Source organism: Hippopotamus amphibius, chromosome 11, assembly GCF_030028045.1.
Source record: "Hippopotamus amphibius kiboko isolate mHipAmp2 chromosome 11, mHipAmp2.hap2, whole genome shotgun sequence".
Taxonomy (NCBI): Eukaryota; Metazoa; Chordata; class Mammalia; order Artiodactyla; family Hippopotamidae; genus Hippopotamus; species Hippopotamus amphibius.
Window position 1 is genome coordinate 105,328,085 of NC_080196.1, and position 17,098 is coordinate 105,345,182.

The following is a 17,098-nucleotide window of genomic DNA, read 5'->3' on the forward strand; positions in this document are numbered from 1 at the left end:
ACTAATAATTTTAGCATATGTATGCATTTCTAATTTTCTTTTGGACTTGTGAATTGAAACAAATTGGAAAAACTAGCTCTGCTGTTATAATGAATTCCCAATCTTCCTCCACCTTTTTTTGAGTTAGTATTTCTTTAGTCAGAGGTGATCTCCAGTGAAAATGGGTGCAGAGGTTAGGCTTAAACACTCTGAGCCAATCAGCGTTCATTATTTGCTGTTGATTATTTTTGTTGTGTAGGGGCCACTTTCAAAGTTCAGGGAGTTAAGTCTGCTGCAACTTCTACTCTGCAGAATCAGCGCCTTCTCTTCCCCAGGGATGAGTAGATAGCTAGCAGATAGTGGATAGTTAACATTCTCTCTGCTTCCTCCTGAGCCTGCTCTCAAGTTTGCGAAAGCAGCCTGTCTCCCAGACCATGAGAAATACGTGAAAGTTCAGTGAGATCCATTTTGACTATTTCATTTCCAGGTGTCTTTGCTGAACGTCTGGCTTTTCTTCCAGATTTTTGCTTGTCTCAGGCAGCATCACTGCCTCAGGGTAGCTGCTTGCCGGCCTTTTCAGGTTGTTTGCTCCCTTTCTGGATTCTCCTGTTTTGTTTTTGATAGAATATCCGAATGTGACTTTCTATCGGTTGTGCTTTACTCCCACATTAAAACAGCCTGCCCTGCCCTGGGAGAGTTACTGCAACAGAATTATGAGATGGGGCTGACATGGGAGAGTTTTCACACCAAAATGGCATAGACTTCCATGGTTCTTATGGGGTTTCACCCGTCTTTTTGAATACAGACTTTGCAGTGTGAGGTGTAATTCTAATCAGAAGTGGTGATTTCTGACAACTTTATCTAGTTTTATCCTTGATTTTGGAGAGAGTATGTATGCTGTCATTCAGTCTTCCTAGAAGTCCCATCCAACACCCATATGCTTTTGCAGTATAGGAGATCTAGGAATCTCTAACCAATTTTTAAAATGTGATTCTCTACAACATAAAAATAATGTGCATCTGGAGAGGAAGGCACATGTTGCATAAATTTTATGGGAAGTGAAGAATGAAAAAACCTCTAATACAAATATGGAGATAATTATCTAGATACTATTTTTCAATGACAGTTTTAAGTAGTTAAATCTTTAATATTGAGCATTGAAATGAGTCAGTCAAAATACATTTTCTATTATTATAGTCAATGGAACCGATTTTAAAAGTGTGCAATGCAATATCCTACCTCTGATCCTTGTTACATGAAATATATCTGACTGGTATTGTTACCAACTTTCATATTATAAGTAAACAAGCTTTGATTAAGGAAAATTAAATGGAGTGAAGACAAAAAGGGAAGATCAGCATCTGCAGATATTTTGCCCTTCTTGTACTTGCGTGGAAAGAAGCCAGCACTTTGTCCTCTCATACATTACATGAAACAAACTAAAAAACAAACAACCTAAATACAATAATTCTCTAACACGTAACTTCAACCTAATACTTTAGAAAATTTGTATGAACTGTATTGTAATGGATCACTTTTTTAAACAAATTTAGAAAACTTTCCATGAACATTTTTATTTAATCCAAGAAATAAGACTTACATTGGTTAACTTGGTAACAGAGTTTCTTTTCATATTCCACATGTATATTTCAGTGATACAGAATACTTCAAAAAGGTCAGCATTCTGGAGGAGAAGTGTTATCAGGAAAAGAAGATGCAAAATTCACGTCTGTCATTCTACTGAATATTTTCTATAAATGAAAACTACTGAGATTTTTCTCATCCATATGAATATTAATAATCATTGATTGAATCATCAAATATAAATATATAGTTGACATGTTTGGTTCAACTGTGTATATAAAAATGTAATTTGAAATTTCTTATTTTCCTTATAAATAGAAATATTCCATGATTTGGTTTAAAGCCTTCCATGCTCAATTTTTAAAACAAGAGAAAGAAATAATTTTATAAGTAAATACTGAAAATTTTAATTTTCTACTTTAATACAGTTGCAAAAATTCTAACTAGAAAGTTATTTCCGTCTAACATATATTTATGAAACTGAAACATTTGAGTTTGGGGAATATTATTCACTGCAGAATTTGAGGATTTATGATGGGGAAAGATTGGCTACTCACACTTTCTGTTTTATACATATTCATTGATCACAGAAACCATGTTGTTAAATTAAAACCTAGACTCAGCATAGTTGAAGTAGCATAGCTGCAATTCCCAAGGAATTATAGATACCGTACACACTACATCACATACATTCAGCTCTAAAATTGACAAATTGCAAAATTTTAAAGACATGGTTAAGTGCCAGTTTCTACCACTTTATATGATAATATATTGTCCTGGCAGAATGTGAGGAAAATGAGAACAATCTTATCACCCTAATAATTAAGCCGGAACTTGGATCTCATACATAGTTCAATTTTCTTAGTTCAGTCATGTTAAATGATGGAAATACTCTTAACATTTTGTATATCAGTCATTAGCATATCAGGAAGTACTGTATTTAATCATTTTATATGAGCAGGACAAGATAGTTAACATATAAAATGGCATAAAAATAAAGTTAATGTTCCTTCTAATATAGTAATATTTGAAGCTTATTGAAATGTGCTTTAATGAATAAAAGTCATCTAGTAAAAATCTTTAATTTTCAGATTGCAAACTGTATATAACATGGGATAAAATATTAGCATTGATTTATTAATGAATCTGAGATTAATGAATTATTTAAAAGAATGTTAAGAAATGCAATTTTGTTTTTATTTGGAGAGTAATCATTTTATTTTTACTCTGTTAAAAGACTGTTAACTATACTCAAAGTCTAGTTCACAGAAGTTTTTGATTAAGCATAGATTTCTAAATTTTATATTATGCAATAAAGGAACAGGTATTATTTCTAAGAAAAAAAAAAGCCAACTCTTTTTTTGCTACCCATTCCTTCAAGAAGCCTTCCATAACTTCAAAAAAAGAAAAAAGATAGCTTTAGCTACTACTCTGGACTATTTTCATTCCACTACATGCTTATTCCTACTTCAACACTTAAACACAGTGTTCACATGTATTTTCTGTTTTATTAGCTCCTTGAAGAGAAGTTGTTTTTAATTTCTCTATCCATCACAATATTCAGTATAAAAATATGTGCTAAATTTGCATTTGATGAGTGAATGAGTTAAGAAATCAATGAATGAATTAAAAAATACTGCCATGGAAGAGAAATACAAAAATCTCCAATATTTGTCAATGGATTAATATTATTGAGAATAATCAGATTAATATAATAATAGAAATTTCAATAATAACATGAGAAAGAAAGTTATCAATCATTTACTTTAATATCCATTTTACTGTTAAGGAAACAGAAATACAAAGGCTTAAATGTTTTTTCCTAAAGTTTTGATAGAAAAAAATTCAAAAAGACCTGGAACTTCTCCTTATTACATTTAGCCAACTGTCTTTTATAAATTACACAAGCACATATATACACAACACTTAGGACAAATAAAAGTCATGTACAATAATTTTTCCTTTAGGAACAAGTCATATTACTTGTAAGCTTATTTAGAGAATTTAGTGTCTTTTTTGTTTTTTAAGAAAGTAAATCTTTTCAATTAATAGGTTAGTAGGATCATTTTTTTGCTTCAATTTTATTTTTCTTCAATTGTTTTACAAGGAACTGTATTACCAGCAGATTGTTCATTGAAGAGATCACCTAACTCAGACTTGCTTTTACTCCCCCTATGGATAGCAGTGTATAAACCTACACCACTAGAAATCAGATCTGATAACATCTCATTGCCACGTTGAACGTTTTAAGTTACATTTGTGTTTAAGTAGTAGAAAAATTCATGTTTCCTCTATTGTTTCACAGTAAAATCCCTGGAATTTCAAGATATCCTGAATTTTATGTCATGGAAAGAACCATTTGTACTTTTCTACTTTTCTTACAGCTCACACGAACTAACTTATTAACAGATGGCTAAATAATTATTAATTCCTTTTAAATCTCACTGTGTATTTATGACCCATTTCAACAAGAATTTCCACATACATTAGATATGTGTCTTCAAAATCACTAAGGAAAACCTTTTAATGCATTTTTCAGTCTGAAAAGTCATACCCCAAGTTCCTAATGTAGTTGTTCCTGTGGTGTGCTTGGAATCATATAGGATGAACCCATTATATAAATTGGCTTGTACAGTGCTTTACACAACAGATCCATGTCATGTCAGTATGGTCCACTGATATCTAATGGTTATTTGTGTGCTGTGTCTACAGGAATTTGTTTCAAAGAATTGTCTAAGGGAGTTTTCCATTTGTTTTCTTCTTTTTAAAACAAGTACATACAGGTTCAAGCTTTAGCCCAATATATTGCTATTCACTAAAGTTAAGATAAAAACTCATAAAGGAAATGAAAAGAAAGATCTACCAGTTTGTGTACAAGATGGTAAATAAGACTTTCTCATGTTTTTTGAGGCAGAAGAAGAAAATCAGACGTTGTTAATCTGATATTTTAATTTTTTACCCCAAAATATCGTAAATATTGTTTTATAGAAGTATGTCAACAAAGAAAAATACATCAAAGTCTAAATAACCCCAGATTATTTAATCTCATATTATGTGGTACAGATGAAATAATTCAAATGCCCTCAATCTATTTGCTAATTTTTCGTGAGGTATTTTATAAATGTACTATTTCAATGGGGATTTTTCAGTGATCAAAATACTTCAAGTAGTAACAATAGGTAATTGCCAGTAGAAATAAATTTGGTTTAAATTTCAGAAATCTCGTTAGTTGGTAGTTAATAGTCACTTAATCTGAGCAGGACCCTGTGGAGCCTTCCTGTGACAGATCCCTTCCCCCTGTCCTCTGCTGTAGCTCTTCTCTGAAGTACCCAGATAATACTGTCTCATGTATATTTCCTGAGTTTTTCAGGTGCTAAAAGCAACCACCAAATGGAAGAAATTAACTACTTGATGATCATAACTAGTAGCCCCTCAGATCTTCTGGCATAAGGATTGATAATGTTAACCCCTGTAATACCACCCTCCGTGTTACCTCACCGTCAACCAATCAGAGAACTGTGCACAAGCTGATCGCATACCCTGTGACTCCCTTCCCTCTCCTGGCATTTAAAAATGCTTTGCTGAATCAATGTGATACATCATATTAACAAATTGAAGGATAAATACTATATGATAATCTCAATAGAGGCAGAAAAAGCTTTTGACAGAATTCAACATCCATTTATGATGAAAACTCTCCAGAAAATGGGCATAGAAGGAAATTACCTCAACATAATAAAAGCCATATATGACAAAACAAAAGCCAACATCATTCTAAATGGTGAAAAACTGAAAGCATTCCCTCTAAGAACAGGAACAAGACAAGGGTGTCCACTCTCACCGTTATTATTCAACATAGTTTTGGAAGTTTTAGCCACAGCAATCAGAGAAGAAAAAGAAATCAAAGGAATCCAAATTGGAAAAGAAGTAAAATTGTCACTCTTTGCAGATGACATGATATTATACACAGAAAACCCTAAAGGTTCTAACGGAAAACTGCTAGCACTAATCGATGAATTTAGTAAAGTAGCAGGATACAAAATTAATGCACAGAAATCTCTTGCATTCCTATACACTAACAACGAAAGAGCAGAAATTAAGGAAACTCACATTCACCATTGCAACAAAAATAATAAAATACCTAGGAATAAAACTGTCTAAGGAGGCAAAAGACCTATATGCAGAAAACTATAAGACACTGCTGAAAGAAATCAAAGACAATACAAACAGATGGAGAGACATACCATGTTCTTGGATTGGAAGAATCAACATTGTGAAAATGACTATACTACCCAAAACAATTTACAGATTCAATGCAATCCCGATCAAATTAGCAACGGCATTTTTCACAGAACTAGAACAAGAAATCTTATGATTTGTATGGAAATGCAAAAGACCCCAAATAGCCAAAGCAATCTTGAGAAGGAAAGACAGAGTTGGTGGAATTAGGCTTCCTGACTTCAAACTAAACTACAAGGCCACAGTGATCAAGACAGTATGGTACTGGCACAAAAATGGAAAGGTAGATCAATGGAACAGAATAGAGAACACAGAGGTAAACCCAAGCACATACAGGCACCTTATCTTTGACAAAGGAGGCAAGAATATACAATGGAGAAACGACAGCCTCTTCAATAAGTGGTGCTGGGAAAATTGGACAGCAACGTGTAAAAGAATGAAATTAGAACACTTCTCAACACCATGCACAAAAATAAACTCAAAAGGGATTAAAGACCTAAATGGAAGGCCAGACACTATAAAACTCCTAGAGGAAAACATAGGCAGAACACTCTATGACATACATCAAAGCAAGATCTTTTTTGACCCACCTCCTCGAATAATGGAAATAAAATCAAGAATAAACAAATGGGACCTCATGGAACTTAAAAGCTTCTGCACAGCAGAAGAAACCCTAAACAAGACAAGAAGACAAGTCTCAGAATGGGAGAAAATACTTGCCAATGAAGCAACGGACAAAGGATTAATCTCCAAAATATATAAGCAGCTCATGCAGTGTAATACCAAAAAAGCAAATAACCCAATCCACATGTGGGTGGAAGACCTAAATAGACATTTCTCCAAAGAAGGCATGCAGATGGCTAACAAACACATGAAAAGATGCTCAGCATCACTAATCATTAGAGAAATGCAAGTCAAAGCCACAATGAGGTGTCACCTCACACCAGTCAGAATGGCCATCATCAAAACATCTAGAAACAATAAATGTTGGAGAGGGTGTGGAGAAAAGGGAACTCTCCTGCACTGTTGGTGGGAATGTAAGCCGGTGCAGCCACTATGCAAAACAGTTTGGAGGTTCCTTGCAAAACTAAAAATGGAACTACCATATGACCCAGCAATCCCACTACTGGGCATATACTCAGAGAAAACCGTAATCCAAAAAGAAACATGTACCATAATGTTCATTGCAGCACTATTTACAAAGCCAGGATGTGGAAGCAATCTAAATGCCCATTGGCAGATGAATGGATAAAGAAGATGTGGCACATATATACAATGGAATATTACTCAGCCATAAAAAGGAATGAAATGGAGCTATATGTAATGAGGTGGAGAGACCTAGAGACTGTCATACAGAGTGAAGTAAGCCAGAAAGAGAAAAACAAATACCGTATGCTAACTCATATATATAGAATCTAAAAAAATGGTGCTGATAAACCCAGTGACAGGGCAAGAATAAGGATGCAGATGCAGAGAATGGTCTTGAGGACACGGGGTTGGGGGTGGGGGGCGAAGGGAAAGCTGGGACGAAGTGAGCAAATAGCATAGATATATATACACTACCAACTGTAAAATCGATAGCCAGTGGGAAGTTGCTGTATAACAAAGGGAGATCAACTTGATGATGGGTGATGCCTTAGAGGGCCAGGACAGGGAGGGTGGGAGGGAGTCACGGGAGGGAGGGGATTTGGGGATATATGTATAAATATAGCTGATTCACTTTGGTGTACCTCATAAGCTTGTACAAGAGTGTAAAGCAATTATATTCCAATAAAGAGCTTAAAAAATAATACAGAGGAAAGACATAGACTTTCAAGTAGCCGAAGCTCAACTTTTGAAATCACAATTATTTACTTTTATGAAATAATATATTTGTTTTTATAAACTCACTGATGTGTAATAAAAGTTGAGAAGCTTAAATATAAAAAAAAAAAATGCTTTGCAGATACCTTTTGGGATATTTGGGGTTTTCTGGGGGCATAGCCACCGGTTCTCCTTGCTCGGCCCTGCAATAAACCTTTCTCTGCTCCAGACTCTGATGTTTCAGTCTGGCCTCGCTGCGTGCTGGGCACATGAACTTGTACTTCGTTAACAGGAATATTATTTTTTTTAAAGAAGAGAGAGAAATTCATTGGAAATCTGATTGGAAAATCATTAATGTCTGACCATAATGTGCCCCCTATTTTAGAAGGTAGGCTTTAATAGAAATAGGGTTATCTAGATATGTTTAATGTATTAAAAGTTCATTATATCAGCTACAAAGTGTCATTAACTTCAATTCAGATTATTTCTTTCTGTGCTAGAAGTTCTCATTGAGCGTTGATCTTGACTTTTTCATTAATTCCCAAATATTCAGTAAGTTAAAAAAAAAGTTCATTTTTAGTTTTTAAGTAGATGATTTTCTTTTAATCCTACCAATGTATTATCATTCAAATTACTTTATTGAAATAAATGCATTTTTCTTTTTCTTATAAGGCCCTCCATTTACTACTACTAATAAAGGTACCATGCTATTTACAACTTCCTGTGTTTTTGTGTGTAAAACTAGGTTCCTAGCTTCTATTTTTAATAAAATTTAATGATGTCTGAATAATTTCCAACCCTTACAAATATTTATACCAATTTATTAAATACTACTTTGACAGTTGTTAAAAGAAGTGAAAGAAGTATGTTGACAAAAATAAAGAAGGAAATATTATTTTAATTGCTTAGATTATTAGTCATTTTTGCTATTTTAATGACATATTTATAAGTAATATTTACAAAATTTTGAAGTGGAGTTTAAACTAGTACTGTCACTGTTTCAATTTTCTCCCCTTAGTCTTTCTTTTTGTGGTGGCTTTTTTCTTAATTTAGGTTAATCACGCCTATGTACTGTGACTTTTATGCCCACTCACTTTCTTGAGAATCTTTTTTTATTGGTTCACTTTATTACTGTGGTTCACACTCTTTATCATATTCTCAACCTTTGTGTCTCTACAGTTACTTGGGCAGAGTATACACATATACACGTACCTCATTTTATCTCTTCGCCAGTTAGTTAATGGATTCATGGATGTGTGAATTGCTTTCACTTTTGGATGTTATTGAAAATGCTGCTATAAACATTAATGTGCAAATCTTTGTATGGATATATCATGTTTTCATTCATCTTGAGTAGATACCAAGGAATAGAATTCCTGGATCATATGTTATTAAATTTATGTTTGATATTTTAAGAAACTTCCAAACTGCTTCCATGGTAGCAGGGCCATTTTACATTTATACCAACAATATAAGAAGGTTCCAGTTTCTCCACATTCTCATCCATATTTGGTATTGTATCCCTTTTTAGCTATAGCCATTATAGTAAGTCTGAAGTGGTACCTTGTTGTGGCTCTGATTTGCATATTTCTAATGACAGAACAATATTGAGCATCTTTTCTTCTGCTCAGTAGCTATTCATATCTTTCTTTTTCAACATGTCTTCTCAACTCTTTATTGTAGTTTTATATGTCTTCTTTGTCTTTTACAGTGTTTGTGTTCTATACATATTCTGAAAACAAGACCTTTACCTGATATAATTTGCAAATATTTTTCTCTCATCTATTCTTTTTTTTTCAATGACCTAGTGAAGCCAAATAAATAAATACATAAATAAATAAATATTTAGTTGGTGTCTTTTGAAGTGCTACCTTACTTAATTGTCATTAAGTGCAACTTATTAATTTATCTAATATATATTGTACTCTTGATGTTATATCTAGAAATCTTTGCCTAAATCAAGGTTAGAAATACATTACACTTAGGTCTGTAATCTATTTTTAATTATATTTTGGTATGGTATGAGATATCTAGCTCTAAAAATTAATTAAAGTTTACATATAGATATTCAGCTGTTCAAGTGTATTCTAAAAGACAGTCTTCTCCCAAATGAATTGCCTTAGCAGCTTACATGTAAACAAATGGACATCAGTGTGAGTTTGTATTTCTGACCTCTCTATTCTGTTCCACTGTTCAACGTATTTGTCCACATGCCAGTATCACTGTCTTAATTAGCGTAGCTTTGTGTACATCTGCAAGTTTAGATAGTGTTCTTGTTTTCATTCACTTATCAATATTTTCTAATTCCATTATAACTCAGATATAGTTAGAAGTAGACATATGCTTTTCCCCTGAGGACCAAAAAGCCTGAAGGAAAATGTACTGATTTGAATAATGTCCTTCCACGTTGGATCAATTTATTTACAAATGTCTATATTTTGAAGCCATGCTGCTAGGTGTTTGGGGTATTAAAAATAATGAATAAGATATAGCTTCTGCCATGTTGGAACACCTTGGAACTGCCACTGTGACACAAAATGTGAAAAAATATATAGGTTTTTTAAAAAAGTGGTGAGGTATTTCAGGCCTCTACAAAGAGCATGGAATATGCCTTTGTGTTCTAGAAAGCTACCTAGCTGATAAGAGGATTGTGTATTTATTTTAAAACTACTATTAAGAGAACTGTGGAAATAGCTAATAAAACTACATATACATTTTCCTTTTTACACAGCAAAGGCACATCTAGAAATTTACTTGGAAGATAAACCTTCAACAATATAAAATTAACATTTATTGCAGTACAGTTTGTAATTCTAAAATATTGGATACATGATAAATGTACAGACATAGAGGATTTGCTGAATAAACTATGGTGCATCCATGCAGTGGAGTACTATGTACGTATACTATAAAAACCAGGAAAATGTCTGTGGATAGAAATGAGAGAGATTCCATGGCATCTATGGTATGCTAGATTTTGTTTTTAAAAAAAAGAAATAAAAATATACTCATATGGCTGCCTATTTGAGTACCTAAAAACAAGGAAGAATGAACCAGAAGCTAATAAGTTTGTTTATCTGCAAGATAGGAGTTAAGAACAAGATAGAAAGGCTGATAGGAAAGACATAACATTGAATATACCTTTTTGTATATATTGTTAATTTTGGGGACCATGCTGTTTCATATACTCAATAAATAAGTAAATAAAAATCAGTAAGGATGTGGAGGATCACAAGGGCAATAAAAATGAAAATAACTTAACTGAATTACAAATGAGAAATGTAACAATGTTGATGAAATACGTGGAGAACTAACCCAAGTAATTTTGAACACGCTATTTTGAAAATATAATCTGAATTAAAGACAAAAAGAACTGTAAACAGTATTATAGTTAAGGAGCTTTTTTTCATGGTATATGATATAAAGAGTTTGCAACTCTATATTCTAAACTTGAGCAAATCAATTATTGTTGATAATTAAAGCCAGGTTTCTCAATGGCAGAAAAGGGAATTACCAATATTGAAAGGGGAGAGGATAGAATAAATCCCGTGGTGTTGGACTGGAATAATAGAACTCATAGGGTTTAATATACATACATAGATTGTTGTAGAAACAGAGATGTGTATTAGTGAGTGTGTTATACATTTTGACGGTTTTTTTTTTGCGTGTATATGTATGTGTGTATACGCACACATAGCTATCCATCTCTATAGATAAAGATACATGCTGTTCCTCTCTAAGCTAAGTGGGTAGGAAACAGTTGTGCCCAGTAGAAATGAGCACACATAGCACCACAGTTCAGCTTCCGCATACTACTCTGCAATAATAAGTAACAGAGTTCCTTAGAGAAATATCTGATCCCAAAGCTTGGGCAGGGAAACTGGCTTTGAGCATCATGTTGGGAAAATAGTAATACTCAAATAATATTGAGGGAATGTCAAAGGAGTCAACTTAAAGGTACTCTTGTTGACCAACTGTGCAACAAACTGAGCAAACGAGAGTAATGGATTAAACACGTTGATTAAAATTGGAAATTGTGAATCCCACAGGTATACATAAATGAATATGTGGAATATAAAGAATATCTGAAATTTTTTTTTTTTTTTTTTTAAGAACTTTTATTGAGATACAGTTAAGAGACAATAAACAGCATATATTTAAAGTGTACAATTTGGTATCCCAATCTCCCAATTCATTCCCCTCCAACCCTCCCCGCTTTCCCCACTTGGTGTCCATGTGTTTGTTCTCTACATCTGTGTCTCTTTTTCTGCCTTGCATTTCCTCTTTCATAGTTGTTAGCATTTGCCTTATGTATTGAGGTGCTCCTATACTGGGTGCATATATATTTATAATTGTTATCTCCTCTTCTTGGAGGGATCCCTTGATCTTTATGTAATGTCCTTTCTTGTCTCTTGTAACATTTTTTATTTTAAAGTCTATTTGATCTGATATGAGTATTGCTGCTCCAGCTTTCTTTTGATTTCCATTTGCATGGAATATCTTTTTCCATCCCCTCACTTTCTGTCTGTATGTGTCCCTAGGTCTGAAGTGGGTCTCTTGTAGACAGCATATATATGGGTCTTGTTTTTGTATCCATTCAGCCAGTCTGTGTCTTCTGGTTGGTGCATTTAGTCCATTTACATTCAAGGTAATTATCGAGATGTATGTTCCTATTACCATTTTCTTAATTGTTTTGGTTTTGGTTTTGTAGGTCCTTTTCTTCTCTTATGTTTCCCGCTTAGAGGAGTTCCTTTAGCATTTGTTGTAAGGCTGGTATGGTGGTGCCGAATTCTCTTAGCTGTTGCTTGTCTGTAAAGCTTTTGATTTCTCCATCGAATCTGAATGAGATCCTTGCTGGGTAGAGTATTCTTGGTTGTAGGTTCTTCCCTTTCATCACTTGAAATATATCATGCCACTCCCTTCTGGCTTGCAGAGTTTCTGCTGTGAAATCAGCTGTTACCCTTATGGGAGTTCCCTTGTATGTTATTTGTCGTTTTTCCCTTGTTGCTTTTAATAACTTTTCTCTGTCTTTAATTTTTGTCAGCTTGACTACTATATGTCTTGGCGTGTTTCCCTTGGGTTTATCCTGCCTGGGACTCTCTGCGCTTCCTGCACTTGGGTAGCTATTTCCTTTCCCATGTTAGGGAAGTTTTCAACTATAATCTCTTCCAATATTTTCTCAGGTCCTTTCTCTCTCTTGTCTCCTTCTGGGACCCCTATAATGCAAATGTTGGTGCGTTTAACATTGTCCCAGAAGTCTCTTAGTCTGTCTTCAGTTCTTTTCATTCTTTTTTCTTTATTCTTCTCCGCATCAGTGATTATCACCATTCTGTCTTCCAGGTCACTTATTCGCCCTTCTGCCTCAGTTAATCTGCTATTGGTTCCTTCTAGCGTATTTTTCATTTCCGTTATTGTGTTGCATATCTCTGTTTGTTTGCTCTTTAATTCTTCTAGGTCTTTGGTAAACTTTTCGATCTTTGCATCCAGTCTTTTTTCAAAGTCCTGGATCATCTTCACCATCATTATTCTGAATTCTTTTTCTGTAAGGGTGCCTATCTCCTCTTCATTTAGTTGTTTTTCTGGGGCTTTATCCTGTCCCTTCATCTGGTACAAAGTCCTCTGTCTTTTCATTTTCTCTATTTTTCTGTGGTTGTGGTTTTCAGTTCTGCAAGATGAAATACTGCTGATACTGCTTGATACTTCTGTCTGCCCTCTCTGAAATTTTTTATACTCTGTTTCTGGTTTCCTATATATCTGAAATCATCTCATAAAAAATTTTAAAGTGATAAATTAAAAATGTGATGCTTATAAATTCTACAGAAATTATCTGTGTAAAATAATTTAAACATACATAAATGAATAAATACATAAATAAATTGGGTAAGGGAAAGTTTTACCTTAGAGTAGAATTCTAGCCAATAATTACTAGAGCATTAATGGAACTAGAAATCACCATTTAGCAATCCACTGTAGGACTCATATTTTCAGGCAAAAGTCATCAATGGATATTAAAACTAGAGAATGAAAGAAAAATATGAGAATCAGGATATTTATACGGTCTCAAACTTGTATATATAGTAACAGAGTGAGAAACCATAACTTTGCAATGGAGTAAATTGAACAGTGGAGAAAACTGACAGGCACCACTTTGACCAAGTGATCCAAATTATCATCTCTCATGTAATAGACAAATAGGCATCTGTATCTTCTGATGTGCTGAGAACATAACATCACTTTTATTGTATACCTGCCCCAAATTAACAAACTGAACCAGATAAACCCATGAAATTATCGCATACTCTGTAGATGAGATAATTGTATGGGTCAGTTTTAATTTCTTTATATTGATAATTGTACTGTGGTTACGTGAGAGAATTTCCTTGTTTTAGGGAAATATAGCCTAAAGAAGTCAGAAGAAAAAGGACTTTATATTGGTGACTCACTCTCCAAAGTTTCATAAAAAATACATATATGTGTATAATATGTTGTATAAATATAAATGTTTGTATATAAACCTTTAGACAGATAGATATATATGTACATACCTATATATATACATATTAATACATACATACAAACATACATATGTACATGGATAATGATAAAGCAAATGTGATTCAGTGGTAACATTTGTAAAATCTAAGTGAAGAGTGAACGGAAATTCTTTGTACTATGTTTGCAGGTTTCCTACAAATCTGAAATCATCTCATAATAAAAATTTAAAAAATAAAAGCCCAACGTGATGACTTTGTAAATTCTATATAAGTATCTGTATAAATAATTTAAAACTCCCATCAAACGTCTTAAAATGTGATCAAACTATTTCAAATTTTTAAAAACATCTATTAAGAACTTGACCTGAGTCAAGGACTGAAGAATTAAAAACCCTTAGGTAATTCAAATGATTTAAAATTTTTCTGGATTTTTGATGACATGCTGCAATAGAATAATTTTATTTATTTATTTCATCTTCTTTTACTCTAAAAAAAAACTCTTTAAATTTAAGAGTTGATATTACCCAGAAAGATAATTATAGCAGAATGATGTAGAAGTAAAATGCACCAACTTTGATTCTACATAACAACAAAGCAAAGTTGTTTTCTACATTCCAATGGGATCATTATGGAAAGTACTATGTGCTGCAAAAACATTATGCTATTGTCACTGCTAGAAAGTAAATAATTCTTTGAAGCTATTGTTAGAATGAATATAAAATTGTGTTTACAAATCTTGCAGAGAGAAAAGTCTTAATCATTACCAATTTAAAGCTCTGCGGACTGAATGGAAAACATTCCAGAGAATAGAAGATATAATACATAATATTACATATAGTTGTGTGAAAATAAAGATAACTTTTTCTGGTAATTTAATTTCTTTTTCATTTAATTTGATTTGTTTTGGTCAAATACACATGAATAGTAGTAGAGAAACTTTAGTCTAAATTTATGTTCTCATTCTTTTTATACCACTTTGAAATTGAAACATAAATATTTTACTGTGCTGACTATTTTATTCAGGGTAATTCTGCTTTTACATAAGTTTTTGCATGTTTTTACAACATATATAACTAGTTTTTCTTCATTGGGCATAATATAAAGATTTGATATTAAAAATTACATAGTAAGTTGAATTTCCTGATTTTGTTCAACTGCCCCTCAGAAATTTAGTATACTGGCAAAATTGATGACCCAAAATTGATGACCCCAGCATTTAAAATATGAAATAAATTTAAGGATTCTATTACAGATTCTGGGTCTACCTTATGAAATTAGACATAGTATAATGAAATCTATTAGAGAAATTGAATATTTTCTAGATAGATGTCGCTGACAGCGTATTTTGGAGAAGAATTAAATATTTTGGAAAAATAAAATTTTTTCCAAAAAAAGTAATTTTTCTTCCATGGATTTCTTCCCTGGGTAGGATAGAGGTTTGGGCACCTATACTAAACATAACCGTGACAGTTTGTGTCCCTGCCCCTTTTGAAAATTCCCAGCATACGCTGATGTGTACATGTGGCCTTCAGTCCTGCTTTGGGCAGGAAGACCTGAATCCCACAATGACCATTTTTGTTAAAGTAGATCAGGTAGTGATGGAGGGGGAAACAAGGATTAGGGGTAGGTGCAGAGGGAGTGGGTGGACATGCACCATTGCCTCTTTTACTTACTTTTGTTTTCATTGGTCACAGTGGCCAGCCCTGACTCAATTAAGCAAACTTCAACTGTTTCAATCCACTCAAGGCATCATATTGAGTATTAAGGCTCACTTGGCTTAGGGACACCTGGCTCATCAGCCACTGACACATTGTCTTTGAGGCTGTGAGAGGAATTTAGAGAGAAACTCTTCTGCTGGCTTTGAAGAAATATATTATCACACTATATGATGGCCTCTAGGAGCTGAGAGCAGTGCCCAGTGATACCCAGCAAGAAAAGGAGGTCAGTGAGACAATAAATGGGTGTTGTTTTTTTTGTTTGTTTGTTTGTTTTTGGGGGGGTACACCAAGTTCAATCATCTGTTTTGTATACACATATCCCCGTATTCCCTCCCTTCCTTGACCCCCCCCTCAAGTCCCCCCCACCCTCCCCACCCCAGTCCTTTAAGGCATCTTCCATCCTCGAGTTGGACTCCCTTTGTTATACAACAACTTCCCACTGACTGTCTGTTTTACAGTTGGTAGTATATATATGTCTGTGCTACTCTCTCGCTTCGTCTCAGTTGTTTTAAAAGTCTAAGTTTGTTGTAATCTGTTACACAGCAGTGGATAATTAACTTGCCAGCTGCATAAAATATCCAGAGAAGTCAACTCTCTCTGTTTTCTTTCTTTCCTTCTTTTTTATTTTTTAACAAATGTGATAATAGCACACATTACTGTTTGTTGTTGTCCTCATACATCATAATATATTATGAACGTATTTCTAACAATAAATATAAATTGAAGTTTTAGTGTATTAATTTATATTAGACAACTTTGTGATTTCCAGCCATTTGCCACTATGGTTTTAAACACTTGGAGCTATGGTGTTGCTGAATAAAACTCTCAATTAATTATTAAGTATATCTTTAATATTAAGAGTAGATTATGCAATTATGAAATCCAGGTCTTTAGCTGCACTAGTAACAGTTCAGTTGCTTAGAGCAATATATGGCTGATGGCTACCATATTGGATAGCACAGATATTTAGGATATTTCCTTTGCCACAGGAAAGTCTACTGGATAACTCTTTTCTATATCATAACTCAGCATTACCTATTTTATATTATGATGATAAATCATAACTTTTTCTACATTTTTGCATTTATCATTTTAACTCTGTAAAGTTAGTTTGGTGCCATAATCAATCTCACTTGAATACCTATACTCAAGATAAACTGTTTAAGATATACGGAGGGAGGGCAAATGTTCATCAGATTGATAGTTACTTATTACTCTCCTTGCTCTCAGGTTTGATGTGTTTTCTCTTATTCAAAAACAATTATTATCGATGGCTAACTT